This window comes from Clupea harengus, chromosome 12 (genome assembly GCF_900700415.2).
Source record: "Clupea harengus chromosome 12, Ch_v2.0.2, whole genome shotgun sequence".
In the NCBI taxonomy this organism is placed as follows: domain Eukaryota; kingdom Metazoa; phylum Chordata; class Actinopteri; order Clupeiformes; family Clupeidae; genus Clupea; species Clupea harengus.
Window position 1 is genome coordinate 9,808,440 of NC_045163.1, and position 19,322 is coordinate 9,827,761.

Genomic DNA, 19,322 nt, shown 5'->3' on the forward strand with positions numbered 1-19,322 from the left:
TGTATTTCCATCAGGTCTATTTCAGGGCCACGTCGACAGAGATGCACAGAGGAGTAGCATGGCTGAATGAGAGCAGATGTTTCCGATAATAACACTCCCTCCACACATACACACACACACACACAAACACACACACACACACACACACACACTCACACATACACACACACACACACACACACACACACACACACACACACACATACACACAAACACACACACACACACACATTGCATCCTCAGAATATGAGGAGTACTGAGGGGAGAGGGAGGAAGAGTCAGACGGGGAGAAAGAGGGAAAGGCATGGAAGAGAACAGAGAGAGAAAGAGAGAGAGGGAGATAGAGAAAGAGAGAGAGAGAGAGAGAGAGAGAGAAAGAGGGAGATAGAGAGACTTAGAAAGGAATAGTGTGTGCCAGAGATGTCAACAGGGAAAAGCATAAGAGGAGGAGAGAGAGAGAGAGAGGGACAAAGGAAGTGTGAGAGAGATAAAGTGTATCAGATGGGATTGGGCATGACAGGATTAGGGCTGTCAGACAGACCTGACGGTGAGCAGGCTCACTTATCTTGACTCACGGATAGAGAGACATGTCTTTACTCCAGGGAGATACAGTTACTGTAGCATAACACACACACACACACACACACACACACACACACACACACACACACACACACACACACACACACACACACACGCGCACACACATCAATCAGGGGCTACACACTAAGAGATGTTCCCTATTAGTAGGACAAATACACAAACAGCTCTAACATCAAAACACACACACACACACACACACACACACACACAGAGGGAGAGAGATAGACATACACAAGCACCTGCACAGCATGACTGTCTACTTTGCGAATTAAACTGTCCCTTTTTGAGGCCACAGAACCATTAGACACCATAGGAGGACAGACAGAAAGGGGGGGGGGTATGAGAGAGACAGAGAGAGATGAAACAGAGAGAGACACAGAGAGAGAGAGAGAGAGAGACAGAGATGAAAGGGAGAGACACACACACACAGAGAGAGAGAGACCCAGAGAGAGAGAGACAGACAGACAGAGATGAAAGAGAGAAAGACAGACACAGAGAGAGAGAGACCCAGAGAGAGAGAGACAGAGAGAGAGAGAGACAGGTTAACCTTTGGAGTCCTGCCGTAGTGAGTAGATGGGCGATGTTGGCTGGGGTGGGGTGCACTTGACTTAATCCACGCTGAAGTGGTGAGGTAATTCTGTCAAACTCAGCTGCAAACTCCACTTAATCCAATAGAGGGGAACAAACAGACAGACACACACACACACATACACACACACACACACACACACACACACACACACACACGCATGCACCAACACACATGCAGGCTTTTGCTGGCAGATCAAAAACAATGATGTCTACCCCAGTGACATCACACACACGGTAATTCTCTGTCACGCACACACACGCAGACATACATAACACACACACACACACACACATACTTGGCCATGAGGGGGTGAAACCTGAAACACAGATAGCATACTTGTCCAGAAATGATTCACACAAAGGGGTCTTTTTACTGTCAAAACATGGCAGCAGGGCATGACTCATAAGTACACACACATGCACACACACACACACACACACACACACACACACACACACACACACACACACACACACACACACACCTGTTTCAAGTACATGTTAGGCCAGGTATTGAGTGGGCTTCTTCCTTCCAAACACATGCACACACACATATACACTCCAACACACACACACACACACACACACACACACACACACACACACACACACACACACACACACACACACACACACACACACACACACACACACACACACACACACACATACACACACACATACACACACAGACACACACACACACACTTCATAAGAGCCAGACTTGTGAAGTGAACTCATTTCCTTCTGCTGTCTGAAAAATGAGAAAATGCCTGGGTGTGAGTTTCTGTCATAAAATACCAGTGTGTGTGTGCGTGTGTGTGTGTGTGTGTTTGTGTGTGTGCGTGTGTGCGTGTGTGCGTGTGTGTGTGTGTGTGTGTGTGTGTGTGTGTGTTTGTGTCTAAGCTCTTACATAATGTATCACCCACCCCTCAACATCTGGCTTGTCAGATAAGTAAGTGTGATCTTGTATAGACTTGTTTGTGTGTTTGCGCCTGTGTTTGTGTGTGTGTGTGTGTGTGAGTGTGTGTGTGTGTGTATATGTGTGTGTGTGTGTGTGTGTGTGTGTGTGTGTGAGTGTGTGTGTGTGTGTGTATGTGTGTGTGTGTGTGTGTGTGTGTGTGTGTGTGTGTGTGTGTGTGTGTGTGTGTGTGTGTGTGTGTGCGTGCGTCAACCTATCCTTTGTGTTGAGCTGACGGTCAGTGCCACTGCCTGTGCCTGAACAATGACATGTTAACCTTCAGAGAGGCTGAGTGGTTCAGTGGGTTCAGTGGGTTCAGTGGTAAAGAAAAGCACTTCAGAAACGAGAGAAGGATAAAGACCACAGGGATGGAGCAGATAGGTGCTGATGTGTGCGTCATCTTGAGGGCCTCTTTGTGGGTTTCAAGGATATTAAATTCAATTGTATTTATATAGTGCCAAAACAGTCAAATTGTCTCAAGGTGCTTGACAGAGCCCAGAGTCCGAAACTCCCTGGAGCAAGAACAGAGGAGGCAGGGGCAAGGAACAACTCCCTCTTGGGCAGAATCTTGGCTCATAGGGGGGCATCTGTAGAGATAGAATGAACAGGAAGAAACCTTGAGCAGAACTCTGGTGGCAGAAGGGAAGGGAGGGGAGAGAATCAGAAACATGACAGATGAATGTATACATGGATTTAATAGTGGATAAGATGGGAAGAGAGCATTGAAGTGTTTTAGAACAACTTAGTGGGTATAGAGTGTGCTTATAAGGTTACTATTACAAGGGTAAGTAGGGCAATGAAACAGAAAACTATGTTCATGGTATATAGAAGATAAAAGGACATACACACTCATGACAGAGAGGAAGCCATGTCAACAAAGCCCTTTTTTTATTTGAATTTGGAAGAGAGAGAGAGAGAGAGAGAGAGAGAGAGAGAGAGAGTATATGTGTGTGTGAGAGAGAGAGATGAGAGAGAGAGAGAGAGAGAGATGAGAGTAAAAGAGTGTGTTACCAACGTGAGTGATGTGGCCAGCATGAGGTCAGAATCACAGTCATTGGAGCTCCAGCCAGCTGGCCACCCAGGATCCCTGATGACCTCATAGCCAATCAAATGGCTGTCTCTCCATGCCTCAGCCAACCAGATTTGCCATGGGTGATGCACTGGCTGCTATGGAGTGTATCATCCCCTCAAATAAAGATGTTTTTAATATTCTGGCCTGATTGAAGTCTGATGAGTCGGCCACATCACTGTTGTCAGGACGACACGCAGATATTCAGACACATGCACACAGTATGTAGTCTTCCATGTGATGCACAGAATACTACATATGCACATGCAAGCCAAACGCACCCTTCCTCAGCTACTTCTGTCCTCCAACTCACTTTGGCGATACTCCTAAGGTAACCTTTCTCTCTCTCTGTCCCCTCTCTCTGTCCCCTCTCTCTCTCTCCTGTCTCTCTCTCTCTGTCCCGTCTCTCTCTCCCTGTCTCTCTCTGTCTCTGTCCCGTCTCTCTCTCCCTGTCTCTCTCTCTCTCTGTCTCTGATGTCTGTCAGCCCTGTGGTCTGTAAGAGCATCATCCTCTTTGGCAAAGCAGACAGACACGCTGGGTGCACTGCACACACCTCAGGCAGCTGTCTACTGCATGTTCTATAAAACAGTGATTCTCAACTGGTCTGGTCACGACCCAAATTGTATAGATTTCAAATGTATTTCTCAAAAAAAAAAGCTAGTAAAAACATTTAGAACGATGTCATCATGACCCTATAAAAACATTAAAATATAAAAAAGCACATTAAGTCTACGTCAGATAGTTAAGCATTTGAACTAGAATTTCTTTTTGACCACACACTCCAGAAACCATTTGGAACGATTCCACAACTGGGTCGCGGCACACCAGCTGAGAAACATTGCTATAGCACATGAGTGACCGCTGGTCTGGTGTGTAACTGAGAGCCATGGCATACACTTCTGTTGGTCCGAGTGCCGTTGACGTTGTGTTCTGTGTAACCAGACTGATCTCAGCTCCAGTGTGTTTCCAGACAGTCATGCCTGGAGATCCAGTGTGTTTCTCCTTTGCTCTATGGCTCTGTATCTGAGCTCCCCGGTGAGTCCAACAGATCAGAGTGACCCTGCCACAGACCACGGGGGGGGGCGGACTCCAGTATCCTGGACAGCACTTCCCTCTGTGGACATTTTTAGAGATAGGGAGTGAGGGAGAGAGAAAGACGGACAGAAAGAGAGAGAGACAGGGAGGGATAGAGAGAGATAGTGAGGGAGAGAGGAGGATGGACAGAGAAGAGAGAGGGGAGGGGTAGAGAGAGATAGGGAGACAGAGAATGAATAAAAAAGGACATCTCTCTCTTTCGTCTGTCTCCAGTGCCGTAGGCTGAAATTGTGGCGCTTGTAGTGCTATGGCCACATAAATCACATCGGCATAACTGCAGTAATGAAGAAACGCACAGAAAAAAATCCATTTAACATCAAGGACGTTGCAGCGGGGGGCTCTGCGTGTGTGTGTGTGTGTGTGTGTGTGTGTGTGTGTGTGCAGACCAAATGATTTATGGACCCAATAGCAAACGGTCCTTGGCAGAGTAATGCATTAAACTCTTATCTCCTCTCTTTGGGAAGGGTTTGTCCTCCTAACGTTAAGTGTGTCTGTGTGTGTGTGTGTGTGTGTGTGTGTGTGTGTGTGTGAGTGTGTGATATTGTAATTCATTTCCACCCTGGTTTGTGTATGTGACAGAAATGGGAGTGTGTGGTGTGTGTGTGTGTGTGTGTGTGTGTGTGTGTGTGTGTGTGTGTGTTTGTGTGTATGTGTGTCTGTGAGTGTGTGGTGTCTGTATGAGTGTGTGGTGTGTGTGTGTATGTGTGTGGTGTGGTGTGTGTGTGTGTGTGTGTGTGTTTTGCAAGAATGTGTCCATGAACTTGCCCTCATATGTTTCCCCTTTTCTTGTGTGTCGTAAAACTCAGTTTGCTGTAAAAGATTTATAAATCTATTCAGTTCCTTACACCCCACACCCCACACCTCTCACCCCCGACACCCACCCCCACCCCAACCTCACCCCTCCTACCCCACACCCACACTCCCACCCCCACCCCTCTCCCTCTCTAGCTCTCCTCTTCTCTCCCCTTACCTTAATGCCAGAGAGGAAGTGCAACTGAAACAGAGTGAGAGAAACAACAACACAGAAGAATAAAAGTATCTTTAATTGAGTCTCCAGTTCGCATCTCCCAATCTTCCACCACGTTTCTCTGACAACGTCAGGGTCGGGAGGGGAAGCCTGGCCTGCTGCAGACAGATATGGATTCGAAAACAGAATAATCAGGAGGGGTTCAGGTTAGCTGGTTTGTGCGTGTGTGTGTGTGTGTATGTGCGTGTGTGTGTGTGTGTGTGTGTGTGTGTGTGTGTGTGTCTGTCTGTGTGTGTGTTTGTGTGTGTGTGATTAGCTGGAGGAAAGTCGTTACCGTTGCTCCTCTGCGTGGCTGAGATAGGAGAATCTGCTGACAGGATTAAGATCGCAGCGGCGATAGCAAGCGCTGGCTGCTGGTTTGACGTTTCCACACGGACACACACAGCACGGACGTTGTTGTGATTTAATTAAAGCTGTTTTCTGATCAGAGGTGATAGCTGAGTGCCTTCCAGGAAGGGACCGAGAGCAAACCAGGCCAAAACCATCCGCAGCCCATCACACCAGGGCACAGGCTTGGCCTACAATGGACATTTGTATTCACAAAAACAGCTGATGACTATTTACCTCTTAGTTTGATATCTTCTTCCAACAGTACCTTAGTGACCCTTTAAGGATAAGATTATTTATTTTATCTGGTTATCTGCTAAAATGCGATTATTTATTTTATCTGGTTATCTGCCAAGATAAGATTATCTATGGGCATTGTTCTGAAATGGTTAAATGTATTTTCACGGGTTTACAGCACCATGACCACAGACGGCGTGCAGGAGCTGATGGGGAAGAACTGGGGCACTAACAAACCCCCACCCCATCCCCTTTCCCCACTGGGAACCTCTGGCTAGTAAAATAAGCAGAAGAAATTGAACATGCAGAATATGCAGAATCAACGCAGAACGTGACCACAGAAAGGACATGGTGCCTACCAAAATCATATTCAACAATTTGTAAAAATAATATAAAATAAAATAATATGAAAATAAATTTCATTGAATGGTGGTTATTTGATTCTGGATTCTCAATCGTGTTTTTCTCAAAAGTGCACAGGGACCTTGTTAATTCTCAGTTGACAATGTGCTTCTGTGGAAGCCAAACTATTTCATGAGGAGGGGAGGTGAATTTCAGGGCAAAAGAAAGAAACATAATGGCAAATAAACTAGTCATGTATATGCACAACTGTAATGGATAGCAAAGGAAGGGAGAGCATGTAGGGACATCTTCTCTACTGGCGAACAGACCCACCCAACCCCCAAACTGCCTTATCTCCAGTGGCATGATGCTCTGTGTTCGTTAGACCAGAGGATTCCTCTTGACCTGGTTGTGTCGTCTGGAATTTGGCCTTGCAGACACACAAACACACACACACACACACACACACACACACACACACACACTAATACTAAAACGGCTGAGTCAATGTACCACCATGTGACCGAAAAACACAGAACAAAAGGAAGAGGAGAGAGAGGGAAGGGTTTTACCTGGCACACACACACACACACACACACATGGCAGGAATGCTCTGGGTGTGAGCTTCTTCAGAAGTTTGACACAATAGGATTCAGGAGAAGCATTAACACACAAAGGGTGAACACAAAGACACATGGAAACACACGCACACACACACACACACACACGATTCTGACCTACTATATAAAGATATGGAGGATTAATGCTTAGGAAACACTCTCAGGTGATTGTGAATCACATGGTTATTATAAGGGCTGCCATTTACTGTCAGTCATTTGTTAGACACACACACACACACACACACACACACACACATACACACACAGAGAGAGACACACACACACACACACACATTCACATTAGTGCACACATACACACAGATACACCTAAAAGCATGACAACACATACAGACTCACACGTACACACACGCACACACAGTTCTATGTTATTTGGTGTGGACCTGCTGCTTTTGTTCTTTTAGAGCAGCGAACAGCGTGTGTGTGTTGGTGTCGGTGTGGTGTGGTTGTGTCTTTGTGTGCTGCTGACACACGACAGCCAGCACCACTACTGAAATACACCAAATATCTAATGGTACACTGGGAGCACAGCAGAGACACAGAGGCAGAGGCAGAGACACAGACAGACACAGAGACAAACACAGGGACAGACAGAGATGGACTGATACAGACAGAGAGAGAGAGGTAGAGACAGACACAGAGACAGAGAGAGAGAGAGATAGACAGGGACAGAGGCAGAGGCAGAGGCAGAGGCAGAGAGAGAGACAGAGACAGACAGAGACAGAGGCAGAGGCAGAGGCAGAGGCAGAGGCAGAGGCAGAGGCAGAGGCAGAGGCAGAGACAGAGGCAGAGACAGAGAGAGAGAGAGAGACAGAGAGAGAGAGACAGATGCAGAGACAGAGACAGAGGCAGAGACAGAGGCAGAGAGAGAGAGACAGAGGCAGAGACAGAGGCAGAGAGAGAGAGAGAGAGAGAGAGAGAGAGAGAGAGAGAGAGGTAGAGAGAGAGGCTTCTCTAATGTAGTTATTTGTGTGAGGCAACACAGCACTGACAGCAGCAGTAAATCCCTTTAATGGAGGAAAGACAGACAAGAAGAGAGGAGAGGAGGGGGTAGAGGGAGAAGAAGAGAGGGAGAGAGAAACGAAGGGAGGGGAGAGAGAGAGAAAGGAGAGGGAGTGGCGGATGGGTGTAGGAGAGATAGGTAGGCAGAGTAGGAATGAGACAGGGATAGAGAATGAGTTGGGAAAGAGAGGAAGAGAGAGGAGGATAAGTGAAATAGAAGAAGGGGAAGGAGAGATAGCGAGGAAGGGTAGAGGAGAGGTTAAGAGAGGAAGTGAAAAGAAAGGAACAGACAGAGAGAGAGAGAGAGGGGGGGGAAAGGTGCAGGGGAATGGGAGAATGATGGAGGGAAGGTATTAACATTGGGAGAGGTGACACCTGCGCCATATTGTCGCTAATAAAATAAACATGAAGGGCTCCCAAAAGCACCAGTAATGCCAAGAGAATGACATCTGCTGTTGACACACACACACGCGCACACACGCACACACGCACACACACACACGCACACACACACACGCACATGTGCAGGGCCTGATAGATGATGAATTACCTGTCAGAATTTTGAGGTCGTGCCATGAGAGAAAGCTCTTCAAAGGATTTTGGCAACTAATTTACAATTTACTCCTGTGACAAGCACACACACACACACTCACATACATGATTTCTGCACACACACCCTGTACCCTGTACACACATGCACCTCCTGTGAACTCTTGTTTACCATTTTGCAGATGCGCTCTTTGTCTCTCCAAAGACACACACACAGAATGTTCTCCATGAAGTTCAATGATATTGTTGTCTGTGCCAGTGAACTCTGAAGATCATTGTAACTCACTGGTGCATTAGGGTTCATAACAAAAGGACGCGATCTTAAAACATAACAACAGAAGATAAAAAATAAGCTGTTTAAAAAAGATTATAATTCATAATATCAAATGGTAAAATATGGAACACTTCAGAAACATGTAAAACATGTAAAAAAAAACATAATGCAAGCAGAGGTGTGTGAGAGACATCTGTCACACACATACACATACACACTCACACACACACACACACACACACACACACACACACACACACACACACACACACACACACACACACACACACACACACACACGCATACACTGTAAGGAATGCTCTGGGTGTGAAGTCCTCAGAAGTTTGACACAGTAGGATGCAGGTGAAGCATTAACACACAAAGGGTGAACACACAGACACACACACACACACACAAACACACACACACACACACACATGATTCTGACCTACCTACGAAAATATGGAGGATTAACACACTCATGTAAAGCATGGCATACACACACACACACACACACACACACACACCCACCTCTCCTCCTGTCCTCCTACTCAGCCTCCTGAAGGGATCTGTCCTCTAATCCTCCTATGTCTAATTAAAGAAAACCCCCACCAAACACACACACACACATATAGGTACATGTACACATACAGACAGACAGACAGACACAAACACACACATGTACATGCACACGCACACGCACACACACACGCACACACACATATAGGTACATATACACATACAGACAGACAGACACAAACACACACACACATGTGCACAGACACGCACACGTACACACACACACACACACACACGCACATGCGGCCACAGACACACAGAGACACCACCAGAGAGTCCCCACTCAACCAAACCCTGATTGACCTCTTCACACTCCTTCCTGTGTGAGCACCTGATGGCCACTTCCACATACACACATACTGTACACACACACAGACACACAGATACACAGACACACACACACACACACACACACACACACACACACACACACACACACACACAGACACACACACACACAGACACACACACACACACACACACACACACACACACACACACACACACACACACACACACACACACACACACACACACACACACACACACACACACACACACACACACGCTTCCTCTGACTCCAAGCTCTAATGAGTTTATGTCGTCTTTACTGCGGTCAGCCAGGTCTGCTGACCGCATAATCCATCCTCACTCCACAATAATGGTCAGCACTGCAGATGATGGGGGAGAGGCATCCCGTGTGTAGGTAAGGAGAGAGAATGTGTGTGGGGACGGGGAGAGGATGGGGAGAGGATGGGGAGACAATGTGTGTAGGGACGGGGAGACAATGTGTGTAAGGATGGGGACCTCTCCAGATGAGGCGGATACACAGTGTGTGTAGGGACAGGGAGAGGATGGGGAGAGGATTGGGAGAGGATGGGGAGAGACAGTGTGTGTAATGAGAGGGAGAAAATATGTATCCTGGGACAGCGGAAGTGTATAGTCTGTGGGAGTGTCCAAAAAGTGGAAAAAATGTGTATCTTGAAGGAGAGGGATATATGGTCAGGGCAAGGGAGTGTGTATGGTCAGGGAGAGGGAGTGTGTATGGTCAGGGAGAGGGAGTGTGTAACCTGCTGGAAAGGGAGTGTGTGACGTCAAGGAGGGAGAGTGTGTATCTTCCAGAGGTAGAGTGAGTAATCTGAGGGAGAGGAAGTGTCCAGCCTGTTGTCTCTCGCCCACTCAAGAGCCCCTTTCAGATCGCTTACACAAAGCCCAGCTCACCGCTCTCCACTCCAGGCCAGCCAGACACGTGCTAGTCAGCCATTCCCCAAGCGCATCCCTGGCCCCATGGCAGATTGCTTCCGACCGGTTTTGGGCCAGATGTGGCCCGTGATCAGGCCGGAGCCATTCTGGCATCTGCTGCTATAAATAAATGGGAGTGAAGGGCGACGTCAAAGGCATTGCTGGTCCAGGAACTCCCATATCTATGGGCCAGAGCCTTTCTGGAGTGTGCTGCTGTAGGGGTACTCACACTACTGCACTCAGGGGCAATCAGATAAATGCTAATTAGCAATTACCCCAGCAGAGGGGCTGGCATTTTACCCCTGATTTAGGGTAATGGAACCCTCTCTCTCCTGCTCAAGGGTTTGGGGGGGGCAAACTGATTCCGGGGTCAGAGGTCAAAGTTGAAAGGTGAGCAAGGAGCAGATGGATACAATTAAGGCTGAAAGACACAACTGAGCACAACATTAAAGATGAAGATAAAATAACAGCTTGAGAGTGTTTTGGCGTAGATTCGATTAGCCATAAATTGCAGCCTGGTGATGTTTCTGACAGGGGAAGTCAGAGAGAGGAAATGGCCATCTGTGTGTGGCGAAGGCAATGAGGAGGCTTGTCTTAGCAAGCACGCCGTTTATTAGACAGATGACAACTGATACATAATGGCAGGGGGAGCAGGGATCTTATGTACAGACACAACACAGTGGGCAATGGGACAAAGACGCTAATACACAAGGAAGGCACACAGGGACATTTACACAAAATACACAAACTAAAATGGGGTATTTACACATAACACACTAACTAAAAGGGAGCATTTACACATAATAAACAAAACAAAAATGGGGCATTTATACATAATACACTAACTAAAATGGGGCATTTAAACCTTATACAGGTGCATTTACACATAATACATGAACTAAAATGGTAACAGAACACAGAATAGCAACAGAGGTACAAGACAAAATTGAACATTACACAGAATTAAACATTAACAGGCAGCACACACGGTATTATGGGCAAACTATTAACAGCAACTCAATCGCATGCTACAGTGGCCATTTTTAAAACCAGGTTTAAAAATATATATTTTTAAATGTGCCTATGATTGAGCTTTTGCACTATATTCTTCCTGCACAATATTACATATCTTTTAATAATGCACTGCGTACTTTCTTTTAATGATTTGGTCTTTGTTCTTTTTATTACTTTATGTGCTTTGTACTTTGTTTTAATGATAATTACATTTTGATTCTTTATTGTTTTGCACTCTTAAGCACTTTGTCTTTGTTTTTCATTCACAGGTTTTGCTTTATTTATGTAAAGCATATTGAATTGCCTCTGTGTATGAAATGTGCTATATCAATAAACTTCCCTTGCCTTTGGGAGGGAAACACAGAGAAACCAAGAGAGAGATGGAGGCGGGGGGGGGAGAGAAGGAGAGAGGGAGGGAGAGGGGGCGGAGCGGGAGAGAGAGGGGGCAGACAGACAGACAGAGAAAGACAGTTTAGCTAGTGAGTGGTTAGTTTGGAATAGAGGAACAACACTTGGAAGACCAAGGGGGGGGGGGGGGGGGGGGGGGGGTAGTGCACAAAGTTGTGTGTGTGTTTTTGTGTATGTGTAAAGGGGGCATGGTGTCTGTGTGTCTGTGTGTGCCTTTATGGGTGTGTAAGGGGTGAGAGGCTATAGTGTTTGTGTGTGTTTGCATGGTTCCCGGCCCTGAGTTAAGTGGGAGTATGTTTTCATGAGTCGTTTAAGTTTGATTGCTCTCCTTTTCTGTTCAACCTTTCCTCTGGTCTGCTCAGCATCCCTCTCCCTCATGTTTTACCCTCTTCTCTGCCCTGTGTGTGTGTGTTTGTTGTGTGTGTGTGTGTGTGTGTGTGTGTGTGTTTGTGTGTGTGTGTGTGTGTGTGTGTGTGTGTGTGTGTGTGTGTTCACTGTAAGCTACATGTTCGTTATGTTAAAGTTTATACGCAGTAGTATTATCATGTATTGAAGGCCGATTTATGCTTCTGCATAGAATCTACACCGCAGATATGCCATAGATTCAGCTTTGATATGGCGTAGCCCTGTACCGTACACCATTGCCTACACCGTGGCCTGATGTGAATCTCCCCAGAAATGTAACTACACATTGCGGAGATGCATATCACAACAACTATGTTTGGTCCACTTGCCCGACATTTGGGGATATGTTGTGATAAACCAATTGCTCTGCTATGAATTGCTGACCGCTGTTTACTTCGCTAGCAAGCTATCTACTTTGTGGGTACTTAGGTTGCTAATGTAAGCTAACGTGGCAATTAGTGCTGTCAGTTTAACGCGTTATTAACGGCGTTAACGCAAACACATTTTAACGCCGTTAATTTTTTTATCGCGAGATTAACGCGATTTTTTTTTTTTATTTTTTAATTAATTAATTAATACATTTTTTAGATTAACGTTCTTTTTGGCCTCGCAAACTGTGTAGTAGGCTAACGTTACGGTTTGAGTGAATGGTGAGCGCGATACGGCGAAATGGATGATAAAAAGCTTCTGAATGGAAAGTTTACTTTTAAAAGTTGTGTTGTGCAAAAGAAGCGAGCTTCACTGTTGTCTGAAAATGTCAACAGGCAGCTGGCTGAAAGCAAAGAAGTAGTAGGCTTACCTTTTATTGGTAACCTAACTGTTACGGTTCATTGTTTCTGAAATAAGAGGCCTGACTGCTATGTTCCCAGCAAACTTGAAAAAAAGAAAATATTAAGCCATGGTTTAACTGCACTATAGGCTGAGTCCTTGTTTACCTGAAATGTGCACTTTACAATTTTATTTTGTACCGCCCTGTTTGGCAATGTTGGTTTTCAATAAAATAAAACATTTGCTTAAAGCAAGCCAATCCACTTTTCCATGTTGATAGGGGCAATAAAATAAAAATAAAATGATGGAAAAAATAAATAAACAAAGGGACATTTAGAATAGATACAAATTTGCGATTAATCGCGATTCATTTTGAGTTAACTATGACATAAATGCGATTAATCGCGATTCAATATTTTAATCGTTTGACAGCACTAGTGGCAATAGTTGGCTGGCAACAATAATGGGGTTATCAGAATGTATAGTGTCTATTTCATCGTAACAAAAAAAGAAAAGAAAAGCCAAACTAATTTAAACTAAACTAAACTAAATTTACATACATACGGAGTTTGGTCTGCCATCTTTGTTTTTTTTGGACGAGTTTTTAAATGCTCACAACAGCATAGGCTACTGAGGCTTTTGACCATGCACAGAGCCTACGCTACATTATGAGTGTGTGTATGTGTGTGTGTGTGTGTGTATGTGTGAGTAGGTCAGAAGGGCACTAGAGAGATCTGGTTTAGAGCTGTCAGTAGCGCCTCATGTAGCGCTGCTCATCTACCAGCTGCTGACACCATCCTGGCAAAGCTCCAGTTGCTACCTCTGTGCGTGTGTGTGTGTGTCTGTGTGTGTGTGTTTGTGTGTGTATGTATCTGTGTGTGTGTGTCTGTGTGTGTGTGTGTGTGTGCGTGTGTGTGCGTGTGTGCGTGTGTGTGTGTGTGTGTGTCTGTGTGTGTGTCTCTGTGTCCCTGTTTCTCTCTCTGTCTATCCATTACTCTCTCTCTCCCTTGCTTTCTCTGCTTTCCCTGCCACCCTTCTGCTTTCTCTCTTTCTCACTTCCTGCCTCTCCGTTTGCATCTCTGCCTTTCTTTCTTTCCCTCTGTCTTCCCTCTCTCCTTCATTATGACCTTGGTGTCCTGATTGCTGGCTGTGTTGGTATAGTTACCTCGTGTCACTCTCATTCCACCTCAGACATGCATGTTTCCCATTGCATTTGCCTTAGAAAACCTTTCACTGTTTTCTCTCTCTGTCTCTCTCTCTCTCTCTCCCTCTCTTTCTCGTTGTCTCTCTCTCTCTCCCTCACTCTCTCTCTACCTCTCCCCTCTCTCTCTCTCTCTCTCTCCCTCACTCTCTCTCTGCCTTTGTTTCCCTGCCTCTCCCCTCTCTCTCTCTCTCTTTCTCTCTCTCTCTCTCTCTCTTTCTCTTCCTCTCTCTCTCACTCTCTCTCTCTGTCTTTGTTTCCCTGCATCACCCTCTCTCTCTATCCTCTCCTTTTCCATCTCGAATTCTCTCCTTTACCTTTCCTGTTTTTTTCTCTCCCTCTCTCTCCCTCTCTCTCCTTCCCTCTCTCTCCTGAGTCTTCCATCCTCCCTCTCTCATTGCTGTGTTATCAGGACTATTAATCTCAGTAGTAGCTCTCTCAGCAGCTTTTATTTGGCCAGCCACCTGTCGGGGTTACAAGGACAAAACCCACTTACTCTTTCCTTACACACACACACACACACACACACACACACACACACACACACACACACACACACACACACACACACACACACACACACACACACACACACACACACAAACACACACAGGCACACACACAAACACACACACACACACACACAAACACACACACACACAAACACATGCACACACACACACAAAGCAAATGCAAAACATCCATATACAGACACATGCAAATACACACGCCACACAATCAAGGACTAATGCATGTGCAAGCACGAAGAGATACACCACAGTAAAATGAAACCCCACACACCTCACTGACACACACATTGAACACATTCACCTTTTGTCACCCACCCACATACTGTAACCCTCACACACACACACACACGCAAACACACACACACACACACACGCACACACACACACACACACACACACACACACACAAAACCTTCTGGCCTTTTCACTCTCATCTCCCCGCTACAGTTCTATTGGGCCCCCAGAGCCTTTGAAGAGGGGTGACCGCCTTAGCTGTACCCTTGAGTGCACACTCAGATCTGTGTGTGTGTTTGTGTGTGTGTGTGTGTGTGTGTGTAGTGTGTGTGTATAGTGTGTTTGTGTGTAGTGTGTGTGTAGGTGTGTGTGTGTGTGTGTGTGTGTGTATGTACACGTTTCTAAGAGGTCAGAGAGGGATTCACTGAGACCACAGAGAGACCAGGCAGGGCGGTGGCTATCAGACAAATTTAGCCTTGTCTGCAGGTGGTCACTACATGCAGCAGATTCCTCAATGAGGTGTTTACTGGTTGGTCAAAAACCCCAGCATAACTCACCATCGCCACCATCCCAACCATCACCGTTATGACCCTCATCATCATTATCATCTTCATCGTCACCCGCTTTATTTAGATCTTTCCAAGCCGCTCTGACTCGTGTCATTAACACTAGTGTGTGTGCATGTCTGAAACGGAGGTGTTGAAAGCGGGCGGCTCTTTGTTCTCTGAAGATGAGCCCTAACACTTACTGGAAGTTGATCGCTGAGGTCATCAGCTAGCTAGCCTCCCTCCAAGACATATCTGTCACACAAGACCCCCCACCCCACCCCCACCCCGCCGAGCCATGGCTGTGACCGCACTGGTGCAAAGAGTGGCTAAACATCAGTGTGTTGTCCAGCGAGGAGTACAGGCATGGAATAGAAGACAGCTAGCATGGGAACTACCATGAACTATTTTATCAAATGCTAAAGGCATTATGTCAATACTTCCCTTGATGACACACACACACACACACACACACAAACTGCTTTTTTGAATCCAAGTTCCAGGCAGCACAATGCACAATGGTCCACTGACCATGATATAACTCATCTGTGAGCATTATCTAGGATTTAACAGTGAGTAATTCTCTCTTTCTGTGTGTGTGTGTGTGTGTGTGTTTGTGTGTGTGTGTCTCTGTGTGTGTATATGTGAAAGAGACAGGTTCTGTGTTTTCAAAGTGTGGGCGTGGGAGTGATACTGTATGTGTGTGTGTGTATGTGTTTGTGTTGTTGGCATTATTTAGGATTTAGGAGTGTAATTGCCCTGGGTTTTGGCAGGGAGAGGCAAAGAAAAAAAACTATTCGCTGCTTTGTGTGGTTAAGTCAAGAATAAGATTCAGAAGCTATGTGGTTGTAGACAAACATAGACACACAAACACACACATTTTACCTGTGACAAGATACGATATCGCAATAGTGAACTAAACGCCACAGTCTCAAACACACCTACAAACTCTCCAAGAAGCTTGAATAACAAAAGGGATATATAACAAATAATGGCACTTTAGACTCACATTTAAATGTGGGCTTCATCACAAAGGGGTGCATGTTATAGGAGCCTGGAGTAGTGCTGGTGCTGTGTGCTATGGCTGTGGCTGTGAGTCGTGGGTTATAACGCTCATAGAGTCGGAGCCGGAGCACGGAGGCCTGAACTGTGTGTTATTAAAAGGCACGGCCAAGTTGTGTAAGTGACTGAAGAGCCTCGGGCAGACTTCACAGAGTGTCAGACTCAGAGGGATATCAATCAACACCTTGATTCCTCACTACCACACACACACACACACACACACACACACACACACACACACACACACACACACACACACACACACACACACACAAACTCATTCACTGCTCTGTACTCATGATACAATTTATGACTGACACTTTCTGTCAGTGAGAAATGTGTTTAATCAAATGCCCAGAAACAATTACTGTGCCTGGGGCTGTTTACGATGTGCAAAATCTGTGACTTCCAGTAGTGACTTTACCTTTGATATTTACCGCTCTTGTATTGCAGCCATGCATTTGTGGGAATCAGGCACGAACACCTGTGAGCTGAAGCATGCATGCGTGTGTGTGTGTGTGTGTTTTGTATGTGTGTGTGTGTGTGTGTATGTGTCTGTGGACAAAATTGGGGTGTCACCACTACTCTCTCAACTTTATGTAGATTTAACAGCTGCAGATCTTTGCCATCTGCTGTGAGGGTAGGCCCACCACAAAACGCAAAAGAACTCAGAACAGACATATTTACCAAACAAATCCACCTGCATCCCCTGTCTGAAGAGTCAAACTGAAATTCTGCAGAGGACCGCGCAGGGCCAAGCACCCCTTGGTGGACCGGTGGCGACCCGTGACAGAACCACCAGCAGGATAGGGCTGGACTGGACTCAGGGACCCAGGACAGGTCACGTGGGTTGGGCAGCTAAGGCCCAAATCACTCTTACAATCACTCCTGCAACAAATTGAAAATCGGCACCATCTGTACAAATGGATGACTTTGTTGTTTGTTTGTTTGTTTGTTTGTGTATTTTCTTCCTTATTTATATAATTAAGAGTGCACAAAATATTTTGACCTCATTCTTTGTCAGTATATTTAACAATCACACGATCAAGATTTGAGTGGATGAAGACGTGGCAATTTGACACACATAAACTACCTGAACTCCCTAATAACACACCTAGTCCTTCTAGGACCTTAACACGGCCACGCAATAATAATTTAAATAATGTATTTAATAATGTAAATTGCTAATTCATCATTCAAGTTACGATGGTTATGTTTTTACTTGTGTGTGTTAGTCTTCACGTGTCATGAGCCCCTGAACGTAACAGTTAGGAGAGTTCTCCTCAGACGCCTAGAGAGACGCCTAACTTCCATACTTCCTGGTAGAAAAGGAATGAGCTGAAACCTGATTTTCATCTCCACTGTAATGCAGTTATGTGCACACACACACACACACACATACACACACACACACACACACACACACACACACACACACACACACACACATTTTCTGATATGACTGAGACGTGGAGTGATTCTCTCTGTTATTGTGTCTTCTATTCTCCCCCTCTCTCTGTTTCCAACTTCCTTGCATTCAAACGTGTTTTCTTGCAGTAATATCAACACTTTTATCTCTCAGTTTTTCGCTCACCCTGATTTATTCTCCCAGTTATCTTTCTCTCTTTCTCTCTCTCTTTCTCTCTCTCTCTCCCTCCTCTCTCTGGCCTCTACACCTTTCTTTTAATCTTAATAACTGACTGCCGTGTGTCATCTCAGAGCTATGTCATTTGCATTCAGATTTGCATGTCAGGTTGTGGTGAAGAATGCTTAACCTTTTCCCCCTCCCTCTCTTTCGCACACACGCACACACCTACACACACACACACACACACACACACACGCACACACACATATACAAACACACACACACTCACCATCCCTGGAGGGTGTATCATTTGAATTCATAATTCACAGGTGTGGCATGCTTGGAGCATCGAGCATAAAATAAAAATAAAAAACACCCTTGAAATTCCTCTCCCTGGGCAACAGAAAAAACACCCTAACCACACTGACCTACATGTGTGTGTGTGTGTGTGTGTGTGTGTGTGTGTGTGTGTGTGTGTGGTGTGTGTGTGTGTGTGTGTGTGTGTGTGTGTGTGTGTGTGTGTGGTGTGTGTGTGTGTGTGTGTGTGTGTGTGTGTGTGTGTATAATGGGTACCAGTGCACAAACACATTGTTTAGTTTACAGTAATAACCTACGCCCAACAGTGGAATGAGAGAGGGCTTGATTTCCTGCCGCATTCTGTCTGGTTTGTATAAGTGTTCAGAACATGTGTTCTATAAGTGAACTCAACATGCATTTATGTGCATGTGTGTTTTTTATGTGTATGTTTCATGTGTGCTTTGTGTTTGTGTTAACATATGCTTTGTGTGTGTGTGTGTATTTGTGTGTGCACTATGTGTGAGTGTGTGCATTACTGCAGGCAACATTTATATTGTGTTTTTGTGCATCTTCTGTGTGTGTGTGTGTGTGTGTGTGTGTGTGTGTGTGTGTGTGTGTGTGTGTGTGTGTATGTGTGTGCCTGTTTGTGCATGTGTGCATGTGTGACTGCAGGTATGATTTTCTCTGTGTGTGTGTGTGTGTGTGTGTGTGTGTGTGTGTGTGTGTGTGTGTG